General features: G+C 46.8%; 1 long non-coding RNA gene across 1 annotated transcript; it reads left to right on the top strand.

Annotated features, from left to right (window-relative positions):
• The first annotated feature begins 1287 nt into the window (after nt 1–1287).
• On the top strand, nt 1288–4016 carry LOC123058923 (uncharacterized). Its single transcript, XR_006427322.1, has 5 exons — nt 1288–2354; nt 2478–2555; nt 2682–2747; nt 3103–3165; nt 3360–4016. It is a non-coding gene; the product is annotated as an uncharacterized lncRNA (long non-coding RNA).
• Nucleotides 4017–6519: the final 2503 nt, after the last annotated feature.

The raw sequence follows: 6519 nt of genomic DNA, 5'->3' as shown, positions 1-6519 counted from the left end.
CCGCGACCGCGGTAGTCATGGACGTGGAGTCGCCCACTCCTTCCTCCTCCTCCTCGTCCTGGGGGGGAGCGGAGACGGACCTGCCGCCGACGTAGCCCCGCTTGCCGGTGACGGCCCATCCACCGCCGACGAGGATTCCCTGGCGGCCGCCGCCGTGCGGATGGTGGACGCGCATGTGGCCGTGCACCGCCCGGCCGCTCGCGAACTCCCTCCGGCAGATGGGGCAGGGAAAGCCCGGCTCCCGCGCGGGGCCCTCGTCGTCGTCGGCGTCCATGTCGCTGACGGTGCCGTCCGAGTCGCGCTCGCGCTCGGGCGTGGGCGACGGCAGGGCGTCCCCGTCGAGGATGTCCTGGAGGCGGCGCACCTTGATCTCCGGGCGGCCGCCGTCGTCGTCGTCCGCGACGAACTCGCCCTCCTCGAGGTCGGGGCGGGGGCGGCGGCGGCGGGCGGGATCGGTCCCCATCCGTCGATCGATCGAGCGACGACGAGCCTTAGTGGCGGCGCTAGGGTTTTGGTTGCGGCGGCCGGTGTGGGTGAGGGGGATGGGGAGGGGCGGAGATCGATCGATCTGATCTCGCTCCGCTTCGCGGGAGGCGAGTCGAGTCGGCTGGCGTTGCGTTTGCTTGTGGGTGGCAGTGGGCGGCTGTGTCGATCTATCTTTATAGAGAATGGCGCGGGGACGGGAGCGAGCGACGCCGCGCGCGCGCTGGAGTGCTGCGGGTGGACTGGGCCCACAGAGCGCGAACAGGGGTCCTCCGACGACTGCGGAAACAGCATCCGGGCGTCGGTTGGGATCTCGCCGTACCTCAGGTTTCTTCCTGTTTCTGCGCGCGGCGATTGCTTGGGAAAGGAGGCAAGTGGCGCCACTGGTTTCCCAGCGATCCCGTATACGCACGGGTAGGAAATCTCCGGTGATGATCCTTTGACATTCTATCTCCAGCGGATCATGCTCCCCTAGCGTTGCTGCGTTTTTTTACTTTCCTTTTTGCGGGCGGGAAATTCAGGCAGCACACAGGAAGCATCCTAAAACAAGAACCGAGCCGGCCTCCGGACGCCCACGGAGCTCAGGGAGATCCGGCCGTCCGTTTCGTTTGGTTGATGCGATCCGGGCCGTCGGATAAGCCACGGGAGAGCCCGGCCGTTGGATCGAACCCTAGGCATGCCACCGCGCGTAATTCCCTTGCCCCGCCGAGGGTATTTTCGTCATTTCATGCATAGACGTATAAAAGGCAGTGGCTCCCATGGAGAAAACCTAGCCCTGCTCCTCCCGCACTCGCGCCGCCCCTCTCCTCTTCCTCCCGACCCACCTCTCTCTCTCTCTCTCTCTCTCTCTCTCTCTCTCTCTCCTTCCAAACCCTAGCCTCCCCCTCCTGGCCACTCCTCTCTTCCCCACCCCCTCCCACGAAAACCCTAGTCGCCTTTTCCGCTCGCGTCGCGGTCGCCGTCAATGGCCTGCCACTCGCGCCGCCGCTTCACCATCGAGCTCGCGCGTCACGCCTCGGGAGAAGAGGAAGCCCACGCCATTGTTCCCGGCGGAGCACGCCTTCGACGGGAGGAGGCCAGGCAGATCGGGCCGTCGCCGCCGCCACTCATTCGCGCCTCCTCCTCCCCACCGGATCACGACCGATCCTTCCTTGTGCCAGCCCCTTGTGGCCATGAAGGGTGGTTGAGCCATCGGGAGCGGCGGCGATGGCCTGCTACAACTGCCTCTTCTTCCTTGTTGGCTTGTTCGCCTCCCTCCTCTTCACCCAGGTAATGCGGAAGGCCCTCGTCACCCCGGCTCATGGATTCATTTAGCCTCCTCCTCCAATCACTGCCCTGAGATCCACCGTTGATGTGTTGTTTTTAGTGAGAGCGGGGAGGGAGGGGGGAGGCAGGGGGATGGAGATGGACAGGGGAAGGAGAAAGTATGCCTTCGTGATCTGCCCTCTAAATGTGTTCATTCCCCTTGATGTGACCATCACGGTACTGGACCTCAACGACGCTTGCTAGGACCCTAGACTGGATCTTATTGGTGGTTTCTCAACCTGTAGTGAGAACGTTTAGAAAATCAGGATTCAACTCCATCTCGCCAGCACGTGTGGATTCCATTTGCTAAAGATATTGTGCCGGATATTGATACAGAGAGTAGAGAGATGTGGATTACACCACCAAAGGGTCTTTTTGAGGTCAACACACGTCATGGGTAATCAAAGAAAGAAAGGTGTCACATGGTTAGGTCCACCCATCCTTTTTTTTGCATGTGTTGATCTCTTTTGCGTGCGATGGTGGTGTCACAAGATGACAAGAAGGCCAAGGTGATGGCCGACGGCGACGACAGCATGGTCACCATCTTCAGCAACATCGACTCCCAGGTAGTACGTTTTTGACATACCTCATCCATACTCTGTGCTGCCATTGTTTATGCTTCTAACACCTTGCTCCAAATTCAATTTGGCTCGTCTCTGGACATGCCCGGCATGGACGACTACCTGCAGCTGCAGTAGGACTCCGTTGCCTATAGAGTCCGCGCCAAGTGTGGCTGCGCCACTCACTCGCGAAGCATCGCTGAGAGGGTAAGTTAGCTTTCTCCGCGACATTATCGACTCCAACGTGACTTAACATTACCATTACTCCTTGCATGCTCGCTATCGATCGGATGTTTAAACTGAATCATTTTCTTGCTTGTGATGCTTATATAGGAAAGAAGAAAAAGGATTATCAAGAGGCTTAGAAGGTTGCAATACCTCGTGCCCAACATGGATAAGGTGACTAAATCGGTTGAATTATTCTGTTGTTGTCAGTAATCGGCACTGTTAATTCTGCCTCTTTTTATTTTCTTTTGCCAATTCCTGTCAATTCTTTCAACGGATAGGGATACAATTTTCACCTAGAATTACAAAAGAAGCTCTTACTCACCACCAAAGTAATTACACTTAATGATTCTAAGTTTCTAACCTAAACTAAAGTATTACACTGTCTGACAAAAAATTCAGAACCTCGGTAGCTGTCGATGAGTTGGACCCAGTTACTTCATATTTTAGAATTAAATTTCTGCACCTAATCTCTGGGAGAAGTCAACGTAGTACATACATATTACTAAGTTTGTTCTTGAATATGCAGCAAACAAATACTTCAGACATGGTCAACATTGTTGTAGACTACATCAAAGTGGACCAAATTGAGGTATGCTCCACAGAGATACAACTGTGTTACATAGCACACACTTCCAGTAGGCCCTGCTAAAAATATCATTTTGCACTGCATGTTAACATGTTTCCTTAATTTTGTACACAAGCATAAACTGACTAGGTAATGACATATTTATTACCAGAATGAAAGGGAGTAATATTTATTCATCTTAAAATGAAATCATGCAGAAACTAAAAACAGGACCAAGGAAACTGCTCATGCTGAGCCGATCAGAAGTGCTGACGCCGCAGAACCAGATATGCGAGGTTATGTTTGCACCAGTGTGATTAGCAAGCCCAAGTTTTGCTTCAGTAGATAAGTTGTAAATGTCCTTCACACCGCGTTTCAAGTAGTATCCATGCCCATTTCCCCCTTCTTTGGTTGTACTATGGATTAGCTTCAATGGCTTCAAGACTAGGAGGTGACAAGTAGAATGTTGTAATTTAAGTATTAAGGCATTGCCAATCTTTCATTTCAACGCAAGTTGGATTGCTTCTGCTTGTCATCATTTTTCCTGGTAAAATTATTGTAGGGATCCTCTGCCTTGAGTCCATTTCTTGCTATCAAAGTTCATTTTTCTAGATTACTAGACTTAGCATGAAGTGATATGTCTTGGCACAAAATATGTACCTCCTGCCTACTCGCCCCAATTTTTTTGGACCCAATGAGTTCTTCCAAATTTTCAACCGTAAAACATTCATGTTAACCTTATTTGCCTATTCATTTGTAAACTGGTCTCTCCAGGTTGAAGGCACATATTATAAGCAGGTTACTCTCAGTGCCTCCTTTTGTTAATAGGCAGTTATATCCAAGGTACCTATGTAAAATTTCTTGATCATTTTGATATTTGGGCTCAAGATTTCTATTTTTTCTTGGTGATTGTGGTTTCTACTTTCTAGATATATTTGCATTCGTTCGCAGTACTAAAGATAGTTCACGAAAGTCAAGTGTGTTAAACCATAAAGATTAGACCAATGGATATAAAAAAGAGTTCGGCCAGGTATTTCATCATCTTGTTTACACTATCATGTGTGTTCACCTCTATGATGTATATTCACTTTACATTCGTCCATGATGAAACTCCGTAGGTATTTGGTATGCACATATATATAGTGTTACTATTCATCGTCCAGGGTGCATAATAAATTATTCTTCATTCGAGGTAATCTTACGATCGCTTTCTAAATAAATTATGTTTAGAATATAAATAGTTACATGCATATTGATTCAATATGTAAAATTTGGTATAAAAAAAATTAAAAATATAGGTTATAAGACCAGAAAAATCACATTTTATGTATGTTTTACACTGTGTTTTACATTCGTAATTTTACGTAACATAAAATATTTTGTACAGCGAGTACATATTTTCTTACGTTCTCTTTTTATGTATGAAATAAGACAAAATTTACGAAACGTAAAAATACGGCGAATTGATGTCAAAATAAAGAGGGGGTGAAGAATAACTATTCCTCACCCAGGGTGGCGAATAGCGTGATCCTATAACTGCAAACCAATTTGTTTCCTACAACCTCTCTTTGCATTACAACTTCAAAATAGATAGGATGTGTTATGATTGCAGTTACGATTTAGTATTGACTGCGTGGGTATGGCAAATGCGACAACAATGAGTAGTATCACCCTTTTGGCTTTTTATGTCATGTTAATTACATATGATCATTACATTCTCCAGCAGGAGACCTTGCACCAGGCATGCCACCCAATCTGGCGAGCCTTGCGACTGCCAGAATCTATTTGTCTTTCTCCTTAGCCAGACCCACTTTTTCAACTGGTATTAATTTGCATAGTAGTTTTGTTTAGCTTGTACTTTTAGCTTCCTCCAATCTTTGCTCGGATTAGGTTAATTTCTAACAAATATATAGATGTGCTTATATTATGTGTATTTTCTTTGGCCAAAATTTAGAGGAAGAAATCATCTTTCTGATAAACTGTTTCTTACGCAGTCACAGTGCTTAAAAATATTGTTCTTGATATATAGTATGTAGGCTCATGATTCATTTGGTTGAACATATATCCCTCAGTTTCATCTGCAGAACAATCACAATCTACTTGCTCACTGAACCCTCTGTTGCTTCATGTGTGCAACCATTTATTTTAAGTGATGCTTCATGCCTCATATGATAAATTGCAGAGACAACCAACATGTAGCCGGTAGGTTTGTGTTTCCTGGTCTTACCTTGATATTCTGAATATATATTGGTTGTCCCTATTTGGCTAACAGGGACGGATTCAAGGGGGGACGAGGGGGGGCTAGACCCCCTGCAACGATCGTGTCGCCCCCTTAATAGGGGTTGTTGTTCGCTAATTTTTCCTCTTAGACAACTGGCCATGGGCTGTTTCGCCCCCCCTGTCCATGTGTCATTCGTTAACGAGAAGCCATGCAGGTACATGTACATCCTATTATTGGCCAAAGCCCCAAACAGCAAGTAGCATTGCAGCCCATCATAGAAGATAAATGGGCCAATTAGTAGCAGGCTAGCAGCAGTCGTTCTCACAAAAATAAAAAGCGATCTATATAGAGATAATGAGCCACGTACACACAGGTCGCTATAATCGCTAGGTTTCCAAACTACCTCCTGTACCTTGCCTTGCCTGATATCAGTCTTTTCGTGATTCCGTCGCATTGACGTCAAGAGAATCAGAGAAGGGAAGGGGACGGCCGCTGGTGAGCGCAGATCAGATGAGCGGCAACAAAACGAGGAAAACAGGTTCTAGTTTAATACGTACGAGCATTAGATCAGTTCTTGTTTTGTCCTTTTCAAACTGTAATCTTTCTCCCAGTTTCACTATTCGTTGATTGCTTCCATACAATTGCATGCTTTCTGATGTTCTGGCTTTGGAATTCGGTTGAACCTTTCTAAAATATATTAGGTTGAATTAGTGAGTCGATCCCATCAATTACAGGGAAATTAATGAGATTTCGTAATGTGTTATCTACCACATTGTATTAATGGTAATTATTAGTTTGTAAGATTATCTTCTGTTTCTAGAGTTGTGAATTTGTTTTTGTCATTAAGAAAAGAATTTGTAATGTATTTATAGAAATTGTTTTTGTCATGTGAATGGAATTAATAAATAAAATCGGGCATGGTTGCACATGGTGTTTCCATTGGACCAGACCCTAAAATTTTCTACCACAACATAGCAGTTGCCGATGAACTTAGTGCGAAATCTCGCCCCCCCTATGCCGAAATCCTGGATCCGTCCCTGTTGGCTAATGATGTGCATGGTAATTCCATTCATATGTTTTATGAGTTGCCTTCCGCTTCTTGCTGGCATTTTCTATTCACTACTAAAAAAATTGGAGTACTATGTAGCCATTTCATT

Source organism: Triticum aestivum, chromosome 3A, assembly GCF_018294505.1.
Source record: "Triticum aestivum cultivar Chinese Spring chromosome 3A, IWGSC CS RefSeq v2.1, whole genome shotgun sequence".
NCBI classification, from domain to species: Eukaryota; Viridiplantae; Streptophyta; class Magnoliopsida; order Poales; family Poaceae; genus Triticum; species Triticum aestivum.
The sequence above is the reverse complement of the archived record's forward strand: the minus strand, read 5'-3'. Positions and strand labels throughout refer to the sequence as shown.